This window comes from Rhinolophus sinicus, unplaced genomic scaffold (genome assembly GCF_057876585.1).
Source record: "Rhinolophus sinicus isolate RSI-liver-muscle unplaced genomic scaffold, RSI-T2T HiC_scaffold_23, whole genome shotgun sequence".
Classification (NCBI taxonomy): domain Eukaryota; kingdom Metazoa; phylum Chordata; class Mammalia; order Chiroptera; family Rhinolophidae; genus Rhinolophus; species Rhinolophus sinicus.
The window spans coordinates 725,430-740,071 of NW_028290713.1; positions in this window are offsets into that span (position 1 = coordinate 725,430).

Sequence of the window (14,642 nt, forward strand, 5' to 3'; positions counted from 1 at the left end):
CAGGAATAATAAAAGTTGCTCAGTGCACATGAAAATTCTCAAAAGAAAATGACCAATTGTCAATATCTGACTGTCTAATAACACTAGGGCAACCAGAGCAACATCAAGTTACTCAAACGAATGGCAGGGACTCAGAAATAACAAGAGGTACTTAAATCCCCTAGACTACTTTTAGTATCGTTACATAGGTTTCATGTGTAAACTTCTGAAATATATCATTTATCTCCCATTGTAGTCACTCCATTAACTTTAATTTTTAAAAAATCATCTACATTGTTATTATAATCAGAGGTGCTCAGGAACATTAATAATCACCTAGGACTCTTTGTGGCTACTTGGATGAGCAGGACCCACCAAGGGAAACGTGTGGGTGCTGAGGACCCAGGGCACTCTCACAATTATTACGATGTTCACATGAGCACTATTGTATCCAACGAGAAGCTATCACAACATTCAAAGTTATACATAAATATCAGATTGCATCCAAGTAGAATAGTGTGCTCTCAAAACAATTCATGGGCTGTCAAAACTTCCAGGGGATTTTCAGGAACAACATTGGGAAACAGGAAAAACACTTGTGCTTTTAGTACAAGAGGTTTTTATCAAAAGGCAAAAGGACTCTCAAAGTTTTCTATGAAGCAGGGACAAGCAAAAACAGTAGATAACAATGAAACAAACTAGGAAACACTGAGGACCACTGGGAGGCATATCAGAAAAACTCAGGTACACTTAGGATACCCTTGGCTAGTAGAGGAAAATTGGAGTCACTCTTGGCAACTGGGGTGCATCCTGGACATCCAGCTGATACACAAATCCACCAAGGCATTATTGGCATCACCTGAATATGGTCAGTAGAAACATTGGATGACCAGGACTGCCTGCCATTACTCTGGGTATGAGGACATTCTGCACAACTGGCCATAACTTAGTGCCAACTAGGCTTAATCAGAAGAAAATAAATATGCTTCATATTCCTGGAATCTCAAAACGTTCAAAATGTTAAAATGCACCCAAGGGACTAGCAAGAACAAAAAGATAGCTCAGGACCCTCCAGAGATATACATGACTATGAGAACTGTATCACAATTTCATGGAATTCAAGATTTGTGTGGGTTGCTAAGGAGGATGAGATGTTGCTCATGATAACCAGAGAGGTATTACAACAACCTGGTTTTTATAGTAATCAAAATGCATGGGAGGACACCAAGAGGTACTCGAGACCACTGGCAAGGCAGCCATATAACAATGAATAGCACTGTCAGAATACTAGGAAATGCTCAGTACCACCACGAGGCACAGTCTAAGCCAGAGGATTTCATCAATATTCTATATGGCTTTCAATCACCAACTAGCACTTAGAAACCCCTAGGTGCTGCCCAGAGGAAGAGATAGTAACTTGAACACCTGAAGCCAGGACATACCACGGCAGACTGAGGAGCAGCACAGGGCATCCAGAAACACCACTGGGTGCCAGGCTTTACAACAAGTTAAGAAGGAACAAATAAGATGTGCTAAGGGCCATGAGGGCCTAAGCATAGAAATAGAAATTTGCTGAGGACAACAGGTTGCATACTGTAAAACTGGGCAGTGAAAAGAACAAGCCAAGGATTTCCACAGGATTGTCAGGAAACACAGCAGTGTGCAAGGGCCACCAGTGGTCTATCAGGACTACCAAGTAGAAATCAGGACAAGCAGGATGCTTCAAATGTAACCACAGGGCACAAATGATGACACAGTTACACTGAAAATCCCAGGACATACATTTCAACAATCGGGAATTAAAAGATATTCATGGTGCATTTAGCACAAGTAGTGAAAACTCTGGATGACCTTGGGCCACTCAGGACCAACACGTATCTTCCAGGACAATTAGAGAAAACAAATGGGCAATACTCAGAGACACAAGCACTTTGTCAGAGTCACCAGGTAGTACACGGGGAAGAGGATGCTCAAAATCTTTTAGAACTGTACAAGACTCCCATGGTTCTATCATATCTGCCATGCTATAATCATGAATACCCAGTGACAACCTGGACCCAAAAATATAACACTGGTGTGCCAGGGGATGCACTGAACAACCAGGACACTACTGGGCCCTCTAATAAAGACTCGGTACCACAATAAGATACCCACGGAATCACTGTTCCATTAGTGATACTCAGTCGCTTGGTATAAACTTATGCTATTTGGTCAACTTTGTGCACACTTAATGACCAAGGATGCTGTCAGAATAACCAGGATGTACCAGAGAACACCATTTTACTATGCAAACTTTCAGGATATATCAAGAATTTCAGGAATCTACCAGCAAAACCACACATTTTTTTGGATTTCTGGGGGGCACCAAGGAATGCTTCGACTCCCCTATTACCACCATGGGAAACGTAGGTACACCAATTTCTGTTCACTAATATGAGGATGCTATCAGGAAATGAGTGGGGCCATGACGACCAGCCAGGTGCACCAGGACCACCAGGATAAACTCAAAACAATCAAGGAGTGCTCTGGAGAACTAGGCTGTACTCAGAAACACCATTTTGACCTCAAAATCAGAAAGAAAATAATAAAAAGTATTATCTATTGGGATCAAAGGACTCAAGAAATCCTCGGCATGCTCTACATAATAAAGGTAAACTTATGGGCACCTGGAGTACCTGAGAATCTACAGTGCATTCCAATATCATCAAAATCAATTCCAGACGGAAAGGGCTATATGGTGCTATGAGTGGCAAAGTCACGACCACTCATAGCATTTCAGTGGTACCAATGATGCCCAAAAGTGAAGAAGAGCTGTCTCTCCTTTCCTGGTTTGTCAGTACAAGCATGTAAATCTTAAAATCTTAAAAATCCTGAAGCACTCAGAGAACACAAGGGGTGCTAAAGAAACCACGGATACTCAAAATTATCATGATCCATTCAAAGTAGCACAGGGAATTTCAACCTGTGCAAATGGTTTGTATGCATCAGGGTCACTCAGGACAACACAGAGGCTCTGAGTAGAAGGAAAAGGCACTCTGGATAACCAGGGCATTATCAGGACTGCTACAGTCTTATCAAACAACCATGGAATATCCAGGATAATACATGTGTCATTCATAAACACAGGACAGTGTCAGAACACGGAGGGCTTTTTAATCAACAGGAACTTACCTTAGGATAAATAAAGTCCATTCATGAAAACAATGGCCCTCAAAACACTTACTGAAGAGGCCTAGTATTACCTCAGCATTCTCTGTATCACCAATGATCTCTAAGGAGCAATACAAATTACTTATCACCAGGGGGCATTCTGCACACCAAAATTTTTCTTCAAAATTAGGTACACTTCAGGAACACTAGTAAAAGCCCATGTCTTCTAAAAGCTTTCAGACCACCTGGGCAATGCCAGGAACACCAGGGAGCTTTCAGAAACAGAAGAAAATACCCAGTTATACTAGACCAGTGAGTGACACATAGTGCCACAAATAAGTGTTCAGGACCATCAATATTCAATTAGAAAAAGAGAAAGCATTCAAGACCTGAAGGCATAATAAATTCAATTAAGGAGGACAATTGCTGAGGACACTAGGGTGTTATCAGGACAATAATGGGCCACTCAGGGTTACCGGTGGATATTCCAGTACCACCAAAGTCTGAAAAAGACAATTTTGGAACAGCAGAAAACACTCAGGAACAACAAATGGCACTCAGGAAAACAAGAAGTACTGAAGACAAATAAGAAGTGCTAAGGAACACCAACAACAAGAGGGGGTCTCCTGAAGTCATCATGGAAGACATGGAGCTATCAGGACTATTAGGTAGTTCACCAGCATGTGCCCCAAACGGCCAGAATTCAAACAGAAAACCAAAATCTCCCAGGATGACCATGAGGCACTCACAGCCAAAAGGAACCCATTGAAACACAGCATGTTGTGCTGACAAAAAGTGGGCATCCATGAAAACAAAGGTTATGGTGGAGCAACAAAGGCCTCCCACGTCAACAAGGTTTTCTCAGGAACCATCAAGTACTATAAGTTCCACAAGAAGGCACTCAGAATATCCAATGGTCTAATTAAACTATCACTATTTTCCCCCAAAACACAAGACCTTGATATGGATGAAAAGCATGGGAGAACTGTGGTGGTAAACAGGACCACTGATGTCAACCTTAGGATAAAAACAAGGAATGCAAAATCATTAGTGCTTATTCAATATAACCCAGAAAGGCAGTAGAACCAGGTTGCACTCAAGACAATCAAAGAAATGCCAGCAACATCATGAGGTGATTAAGAGCACCCCCTGATCATTGGAATACGAAGTAGTACTAGGCCCTGAAGGGGAAACACATGACCAGCAACAATTGCTCAGGATTACCAGAGTACTATGAAAACCATGGAAGTTCACTGATGACAAACTGGTAGAACACAGAATGAAATTCACAATGAAAGGAAACGGATGCACAGGACATTGATGGGTTCCCCCTTAGTCATGAGGTGGAGCTTATGACTAACAAAGCATTCAGGGAAAACCAACTGGGGACAAGCAGGATTCACTCAGGATAAGTGAAGGACACAATCCAAATCACTGAGGGGCTCTTTTGGATAACAAGTTGTAGATGTGAGCAACCAGACATTACTAGGGTACTGAATGAAGTACTGAAGTACTGAATGAAATCCACATGCATACTACAAGATCCAGTAGAATACAGTAAGGGCATTCAGTGGATTCTCAAAAATACATGTGACCGTTCTGTACATTTCGGAAATTGGCAGTCTTTCAAACAACATGAATATTTAGAGAAAAATTTGAACATGCCTTTGACATAATGTCAACTGTCCAAAAAAATAAAAATAGGGAGATATGCAAATATCAATGGAGCTCTCCTTAACACCAGCATTGCATCTGGAAAACCAAGAAAACACATGACCAGCAAAGCTTATTCAGAATTACAAAGGCACTAAAAATCATGAAGAGGTCCTGTGAACCACCAGATATCATTCAGGATAACCACAGAATCATTAGTACATTCATGGCAGTTTGAGTATTACATGTGGCCTTATGGGCATAAAGAGACAGGGCAGGACCATCAGAAAACACCTAAATTCACGATTGCACTCAGGAATTTGATGGCACTCATATAATCACGATGCGGGTACTCAAGATCACAAAATGGCTCTCAAAACTCACCAGAAATCATGAAAACTAACTAATACACCATCACTGTTTAGAATTACAAAAAGATATCCAAATGTTGGGGGTCATTCTGGAAAGGATGGGTATATTCAGGGAATCAAGTGTGCATTTCGATGAGCAGAGTACACTTAGGATGACAAGCGCAACGGGACAACCATGGGGCACTGAGAATCACTAGGCATTCGTCAGAAATGTCTGGTTTCTGGGTAGAACCAAGCACAACTCAGGATCACCTCAGTGCTCTTGGACTGAAGGAGCTCAGAGTTAGCAAGGGTGCTCAGAAAAAGAAGCTCAGGGTCCACTGAAAAGCATTATAGGATATTTACAAATACCAAGGATGGTCGGGATCACCAGGCATTACCGAGGACCACTGTAAAATGCTGAAGATAACCAAGGCATTATCAGAAATGCAAAAATTGGCTCAGTACTAGAGCTCAGTACTAGTGGTTGCTCAGCAAAACAAAGTACCCCCACTACAATCAGTATCTGTGAGGGCCACATGGGGCCTGTCTTCAATACGAGGAAAGTGCTCAAAGATTCCTCATTTTTCCCAGTTATTTATTCAACACTTACTGAGTTTCCACGAAAATAAGACTTCACTGGACAATCAGCTCTAATGCATTTTTGGGAGCAAAAATTAATTTAAGACCTGGTCTTATTTTACTATGCTATAAGACAGAGTATAAATTATAATATAATATAATTAATATAATATAATATAATATAATATAATATAATATAATATAATATAATATAATATAATATAATATAATATAATATAATGCCAGAAGTTATATTGATGCGTTACAGCTGATTGTAAGGCTAGGTTGTATTTTCAGGGAAACACTGTCGTTCCAACAAGGTCACCCACAACTGCTGCATGGCTATTAAAATCACTAAAGAGTGCTAAGCCAATGAGCATCTTATCAGAATTACCACTAGATTTTCAGTTAAAGCAGGGCAATCCCAGTTTGATTAGGGTAACTCGGAACAAGCAGTGCCTGCTCAAAAGTAACATAGGTGATCTAAGATTATGAGTTTGCTCATGGCAATTAGGAGACACTCAGGACTTCTAGAAGAACTTCAGAGTAACCTGAAGATTTGTGGAACCACTCTTACACTAATAGGATATCTATGGAGTTGTTTGCTGTTCCCATTCACTTTCCAGGCCACAGTGAAGAGATGATGCCTAGCCAGGAGACATCATGACAAGCAGTGTGCAGTCAGGACAACTATAGATATATACAGATCTTGAGAGGAAGCTCATGATCATGTGGACATATTCAAGAGGACCAGGGTTGTAGGGAGATTCCACAAGCATTGCAGATCACCAGGAAACTATTAGGACCACCAGAGTCCATCAGGTACACACAGGGTGCCATCAGCACTAAGGGGTACACAGGACAAATCTAAAGGTAGAACTGGGAAACTCAGCACAAGTAAAACTTGCTGAGGAATTTGCAGACACTCCCCCAAATTTAACAGCCCTCAGGACAATTGAAAGACATCCAGAAACAAGAGGACACTGTCAGGTCCACCAAGAACAAACAGGAACACAATGGGACAATATGGCATACCCACTGCACCATGGACCACTAGGCAGTTTTCATGAGCATGAACAAGTACTAAGGATCTTCAGGGCCTTGTCACCACCACCAGAAATAATTAGGACAAACTGTGGTACTTGGAACACACAGTGAACAACAAGTTTACTCAGAAGGTTGAAAGGACCATCAGGACCTGGTAATAATAGCAGAGATCCTCATGAAAAGCAAGAGAATCTGAGAAGAGGCAGCATGCTTTCATGGCCTCATGGACACTGAAAACAATCAGAAAGTATTCAGGACAAATAGGGTGCTCTTAAACAGCTATGGAAATGTCAGGATGATGAGAACATGCAGAGAAACACTAGAGAGTTATCAGAACTACCAAAAGGCCATGAAAAATTCCAGGACATGGACATTTCTGTGACCATGTGTAAGAACCACTGAGATCTTTGTTCCACCACAGGCAATTGGGACGAGAATGGGAACCAAGGACTACTACGCAGTACTAATGATGAACCAGAAATAAGTACCAATGCCTGAGGTACACAGGAGATGATTGGGTGCTCAAAACCAACATTGCACAGCACGGAAGTAGAGAAGAAACTCTGATTGACCAGGGGAGCACCAGCACAAGTAAGAAGCATCATCTCTGGGAAAAAGCAATCAGTAAACAGCATTGTTTGCCCATTGGACACATTGTGCATTCAGATGCAACAGCAGGTACTCAAAAGTCCTACAGTCTTTCACATTCTTCAGAGAACTATCAGGACAAGTCTACAGAGCGAAAATATTATACCACGGAACACTTCAACTCCAAATACCTTGTCAGGAAGACCAAAAGTGGACCGAGAATAAACACATTCTCAGGACGTACAGGGGTCTATAGTGAGGATCATCAGGATTATGATAGTCAGGAGGACTGATCCTGAGGAGGACTAATGATGATAATGATCAGGAACACATGGAGTAACTCAAAAGAAACAGTGGCACCCAAAACATCCAAAAAAAGTACTCCAGTTGACCAGAGGGCTATCAGAAAAAAGAGAAGGCACTCGTGGCATTCACTAGGCTCCCAGGACAGCCTGTGGACATTGCTGACAAGCTGCTGACATCCATGATCACTTTTAGTCACTGAGGACTACAGAGAAATATCAGGTCCACCAAGATTCATTGAAGACTACCTGATGACATTCCGGTTTCTGATGGTTCACTGATCACATCCAGAGGTGGATCCAGAATACCGGGTGAACCTGAGGACCATGAGAAGACACTGAGACACACCAGGCCTTAATCACAATTACAGCACATGTCAACACTGCACTGAGGTGCTGAGGTCAGCTTCTGTTCTCTCAGGGCAAGCATGCTGTTATTAGGGCAAGCAAGGCTCTCTCAGGATAATACGCATACTGAGACCCATCAAGAGACAGTGTAGGTCTCCCATGACAGTTATGGCAGAATCATCCAGGACTGAAAGCCAAACATGAAGGCATGCTTAAGAATATTAGGAATGCTCAGCATGACATTAGTGCCGTCAAAAACACCTGTCCTTTAGTAGGAAAAAGCACGAACTGTACAAGACAACTTGAGAGCTTTTAGGATATCCAGGTGGTGCTCTGAACAATTAGCGCCACAGCAGGATGATTACCACAATCCTAGAGAGCTTGGATACCAGGTAGGACTCTTTGTTATGCAGAACACTGTCACACACTCTTGGAGTGCATAAAACTATCCGAAAGCTATCATATGTATCAGTGAATCCTGAAATCCACCAGGTGGCAACACTTCAAAATATCACTGAGGCTCATCAGTGGGTTCTTGGAAAACAAAAGCAACAACATCATCAACAACAACTTAGCAAGAAAGAAAACTATGAGCCCAATCAATGAGCATTAGGAACCGCAAGGCAGTGAAGTGATCCAGTGCTCTATCATTATTGTTTTAACAGTAGGTACAACCACTACCCTAAGATCACAGTGGTATTTTCAGGAAACCCATGTAACTATCCCAATACTTTAAAGTGTTCAAGGACACTGAAATACCCAGAAATTGCTGAGGAGAAAGAGAGCACTATCAGGACCTCAGAGAACAATCATAATAAAGTAGGCATGCTCAAGACCACCAAGGAACTCTGTGGATCACCAGGGGAGAGTCATGGCAATCATGAGATACTCAGAACCACAAAACAAGGTTTTGCCTGGAGAATCTGGGGTTATTCAGCAGCAACCAGGAATGTGTGGGAACATCAGGATACCTTCAAAAAGTCCACTGGGTGAAAAGCCTACCAACCATCTGTAAAAACTACCCAGATACCCTGCAAACAAACAGGGGACACTCATCATTATCAGAGTCATTCAGAACATTGTAGTACTCTCAGTAGTACCAGGAGGTTTGCAAAACACTGGAGGGATTCGACGAATATTAGGCTTATATTGTGAGCATGTGGGGAAAATCAATACCATGTCTGCTACCCAGGACAACCCACTGACGCTCAGAACAAATGAGGAATACACAGGACTTGCATCAGGTACTCAGTTACAAAAGGTTTTCATCAGGAACACCAGAACCCAAAACAGGATTACAAGTAAGTGCCAACAGTGAGTAGTGGTATCTTTGAACTTGTTTGGTGTCACTGAAAACAAGCAGTATTTGCTCAGAACCGTTATTGCACTTGGAGGATCACCAGGCTATGCTCGGCATCAAGAGTGATCTCTTAGGATGCACAAGAAGATAACAGGAACTTCAGGCATACAGTAGAGCAGCAGCGGTACTGGCCTATTCTTTAAGGTACAGTGAACCTCTGTGTTTTATAACTTCACTTTTGGCATTAGGTAGTTTACCTTCAGACACACTTTGGCTAACTAATGAGAGCCATATTTCCCATGAGTTGGGTATTGTCTTAATATTTTCTCTCTAACACTGAAATACTGTAAATGAACATGAAGATTTATTTTGCAACCTTACCCCAGTGTTGGGTCAAAAATCTTTGAGAACTGACTCTGGGTGATGAACACACAATGGGATTTATAGATGATGTAATACAGAATTGTACACCTGAAATCTATGTAATTTTACTAACAATTGTCACCCCAATAAATTTAATAATAATAAAAAAAAAAACTTAAAAAAATCTTTATTATCCCTAGTCTAACAATTAGATATGAAAATGTGCTATTACATATTAAAAACTAATCTCATAATTGCTAACATAATCATTAGGATTCACTTATTTTATGGTTCATGATACAGTTTTAATTTAGAGTCTATGATCATTACAAAACTACTGATAAATTTTTGAAGCTTGAGCTTTACCAAATTGAATACAGCTAACAATTCATGTCTCACTTTAAATGGTATACTGATGATTACCAGTGTGCACAGGAGTAATTGTGGGAATCAGGACACTGTTAGGTTGAATAGGTAATTGGAGGACACTCTAGATACCCAGGGAGGGCATAGGCTCACCAGGGTGTGATGATGCCAATCATACATTCTCTCCAGAAATGCAGGCAACAATAAGAATTACCATGCTGATATCAAGACCATCAGGAGACAGTCATGATGACCTGATGTCCCTCAGGACCAGTGTGAGGGACTCTGGAAATGCAGGAGACTCAAAGAATGCTAGGACTCTCAGGAAATTCTGAGGTCACACACCAAAACTGGACTGCATGAAAATTCCAAGGGAAAGATCAACACAACCAGGATTTGATCAACACCAGAGAGAAGACTCATACCACCAGGAAACATTCCATATCACATAGGTGTTATTAGGATCATTCAAAGTCACTCATAAATACGAAGGGGTACTCAAAATCTCCAGGAATACTTGGGTGTACTCAAGAAACCAGAGCCCACTAAGGGATACCAGGAGGCACTGAGGAACTATAGGAGGTGTTCAAGGGCACCAGGGCACAATCACATGACCAAAAATGGCTTAGGATTAGCAGAGTCCTTTTGACACCTCCAAGGAATGACAATTTGCACATTATATGTTCCTTTTTTGTGTAAAACTGGTAAAAGTATGAAAACATAGTGATTATACTTTATATAATCAAGGATATATAGTGTCTTAACCTTGTCTGTTTGTTTAACACTCATAGGATATCCTGAAAGAGGTTTCCACTTTTAAATAATTAATTCTATATGTAAATGTACTTATTTATACAGACAACAAAAAGAGATTATCATGAGATTTGTCTGTGAAATGTAATAAATATTTGGTGATTACAAAACCATGCATGTAAAAAAAAACAGATATAGTGAACCACTTCGATTTTCCAATCAATGATGTTGTTGCTTTTAACAATAAAAAAGTATACTTACACATCCATGACTTTACTATACACAACATTTATACAGGATATTGTACAAAACACCACACTCCATATAATCAATTGCTTTGCCTATCTCACTTTATTCATTATCCATTCATTAGACCTGTTACTACAGTGACAAATCTCATAATATGTGTGCATAAAAGGCAAGCAATGGTATTAACTCAATGAACCGCCCAAATGTACAGCGTAAAATACTTGAGGCAATCAGATTTTGCACACCAGAACATCTGCATAACCAGCGTAGATTTATTTGAACTGAATAAAATGTACGTGGGGAAATATGCCCTCGTGTTATGTAACATGTCGTTGCTTGGAGACCAGTAGTCTTGTTACATCCCTGCTGCTTAGGTCGAAATCCATTGTGAAGATCTGTGGAATTTACACGAGTTGGCCTGCCAAATCAACATTTGACGCTTCAGGACTCAAGTCCATGAAGATGAGAATAGGAGGTGAAGAAAAGTTGTTTTGAAATGGCACATGTTTCTTCAGGCAATCAAACTGTTTCTTCTAAAGGAGGATCCGCATTGGATGTCAATGAAAACAATTAAAACCAATTTTCTTTGTCAAATACAGCAACCCTTCAATGGTTTTCAAGAGATTACTTTTTGGTTTTAAATTCTCAACACAAACCCTTTGTTTTCATTAGCAATGAGATAGATGAACAGCTGAGGAAGCCTCTGTGTCTGTCAGTGAACCTAGTTTATGCAGGTAAAGAAAATATTCATTATTTGTCCTGAATTTATAATGCCAAATGTTTAAATGCCACTCTATTCCCACTTTGGATACTTTACTGTATTTTTGACCCAATTATTCTTTTTCAATCTATTTTCACATGACTTTATATGTTTGTATTAGCCCACTTCTTAGACTGAAGCTTCATCCAGAAATTCAGTTTGGATTTTAAATTTTCAACATAGTTCTATATCTTTCACAGAACCTGTGTTCCTATAAAAGTATATTCAGTAAGAGCCAAGGTAACACAGCTTTCTATTTGAAATCATGGTAGTGATTTTCTACCATGAATTTACCTGTTCAAATTGTATGTTTAAAAATGTCAGCAATGCCAAGGCAGCTTTCATTGCCCTGGAGAGATGAAAATCAGTCAGTTCACATTGTGGTTACATAGCATGTAATGTGCTGTTTACATAGAGATAAATTGGGCAAGTGATCCATACTAACAAGAGTAGCTTAAAAGAAGGCTTTACCTGGGTCATACCGAGTGTCCAAATTGTTAAGCTTGAACCCTGATGGCAGAAGTACTGTCATGTGCAGTGAAATTCAGGTAAACGGGAAATTCTGATACGCTGCATTAACAGCTCATCTTCAGAGTCTTCATCAGACAATTAATCTATTCATATGCATTTCAATATCATAAATGCAGGTCCATCCCCTGCTGTAGGTTTTCACGACTACAATTGAAAAGAGAAATGTCTTTGAATTGTCCCTATGTAGTTTTCCATCAGGAATACCTAATCTATTGAAAACAGCTTCAGATTGGGCTGGAGGTAGAAAAAATACTTATTAAGTTCTGCCAAAGAGTCTGTCCACTGAGTGGACACAAACAGGTTTTGAAATTGAATAGCTGGACTGTTCAATAGACTCCATTTAGTTTTCACTCAGCTAAACCTGCAGTGATATAAACTCCTTCAGTGAGGTATACCTTTAAGTATTGAATGTCACATTGATCCACTAACTCTGATTTGCATCGTTGAGTAACAGGAAATTTCCTTAGGATACAAAAGCTATCACCTCATTGTGGAAAACTGAATCGAAGGTAGAGCCAATCAACTTCAGTCTGATTTGCACTGAAAAGCATTGTACGTATTCTTCTCCAGAGTGAAAGAAGGTTTTAGATTTCCTTGTTAGGTTTTAATGAACTTATCTGCTATTATACGTCATGGTTGACACGACGTACTTCATCTTTGTGTTCTCTTGGATGAAACACAATGGGCATATTCCCTACAAGTTGGAAGTTATGAAATTTTCTCTTCCAATACCTTGGAAAGATTCAGTAACCAGAAACAATTTACCATAGAAAAGGTCTCAGTCTTCAGAGCAGAGGACACTTATATCGCCTCATCCACTATTCTTCTAAATAGGTTTGCTATCAGGACAAGGAATATTTCTTTTTAAATTGTTAATCTAATTATTCTGTATACCACATGTAAGTGAAATCATATGTTTCACAACTTTTTCTGTCTGACTTATTTTGCTCAGCATAATAATCTCCAGATCCATCCATGTTGTGACAAATGGTTCTATTTCATCTTATGGCAGAGTAGTACTGCTTTGTGTATATATACCACAACTTCTTTATCCAATCATCTATCGAAAAAGACTTTGGTTGTTTCCATGTCTTTTCCACTGTATATAAAGCTGCAATGAACATTGTAGCACATATATCTTTATACATAAAAGGTTTCAGATATTTTGGGTATATTTTGGGTAGGTACCCAGAAAAGGGATTGCTAGGATATATGGTAAATCTCGTCTTAATGTTTTGAGGAACTTCCACACTGCTTTCCATAGCAGCTGCACTAATCTGCATTCCCCCCAGCACTGCATGAGATTTCCTTTTTCTCCACAGCCTCTCTAACTCTTGTTATTATTTGTCTTGTTGATGATATCCATTCTAATGGGTATAAGGTGATATTTCATTGTGGTTTTTAATCGGCATTTCTTTGATGATTAGTGATGTTGAACTTTTTATCATATGTCCATTGGTCATTTGTACGTCTTGTTTGGAGAAATGTCTATTCAGGTCATCTGCCCATTTTTCATTGGATTGTTTCTTTCATTGTTTTTGTTGTTGTTGAGTTGTGTTAGCTTCTTATATAGTTTAGGTATGCGCTCCTCATCTGAGGTGTTGTTTCCAAAATCCTTCTCTCTTTCGGTTGGGTGCCACTTTATTTTGTCGATAGTGTCTTTTGCTGTGCAGAAGATTTTTAGTTTGACATAGTCCCATTCATTTATTTTAGCATTTCTTTCCCTTGCCTTTGGAGTCAAATCCATAAAATGTTCTTTGAACCCAAGGTCATAACTTTAGTAACTATTTTTTTTTTTCAATGCATTTTACTGCTTCAGGTCTGATGTTTAGGTCTATGATCCATTTTGTGTTAATTTAGGTACATGGTGACAGATGGCAGTCTAGCTTCATTGTTTGCCTGTGGCTTTTCGATTCATCCAGCACCATTTACTGAAGAAGCACTGTTTCCTCCATTGAATGTTTTTGGCTTTTTGTGTTGAAAGAAGCCAAATTTGTCCATATTTATGTGGGTTTATTTCTCAATTTTATTCCATTGGTTGGTGTGTCTGTTTCTATGCCAGTACCATACTATTTTAAATATTGTTTCCATGTAGTACAAGCTGAAGTCAGGGTGTCGATACCTCCACCATTGTTCTTTTTCTTAGGATTTTTTTGGCTATCCTGGGTCTTTTGTGGTTCCATATAAATCTGATGATTTTTTGTTCTATTTCTTTGAAAAATGCCGTTGGGATTTTTATGGGCATTGCATTAAATCTGTATATGGCTTTGGGTGATATGGCCTTATTAACGATGTTGATTTTTCCAATCTAAGAACATGGA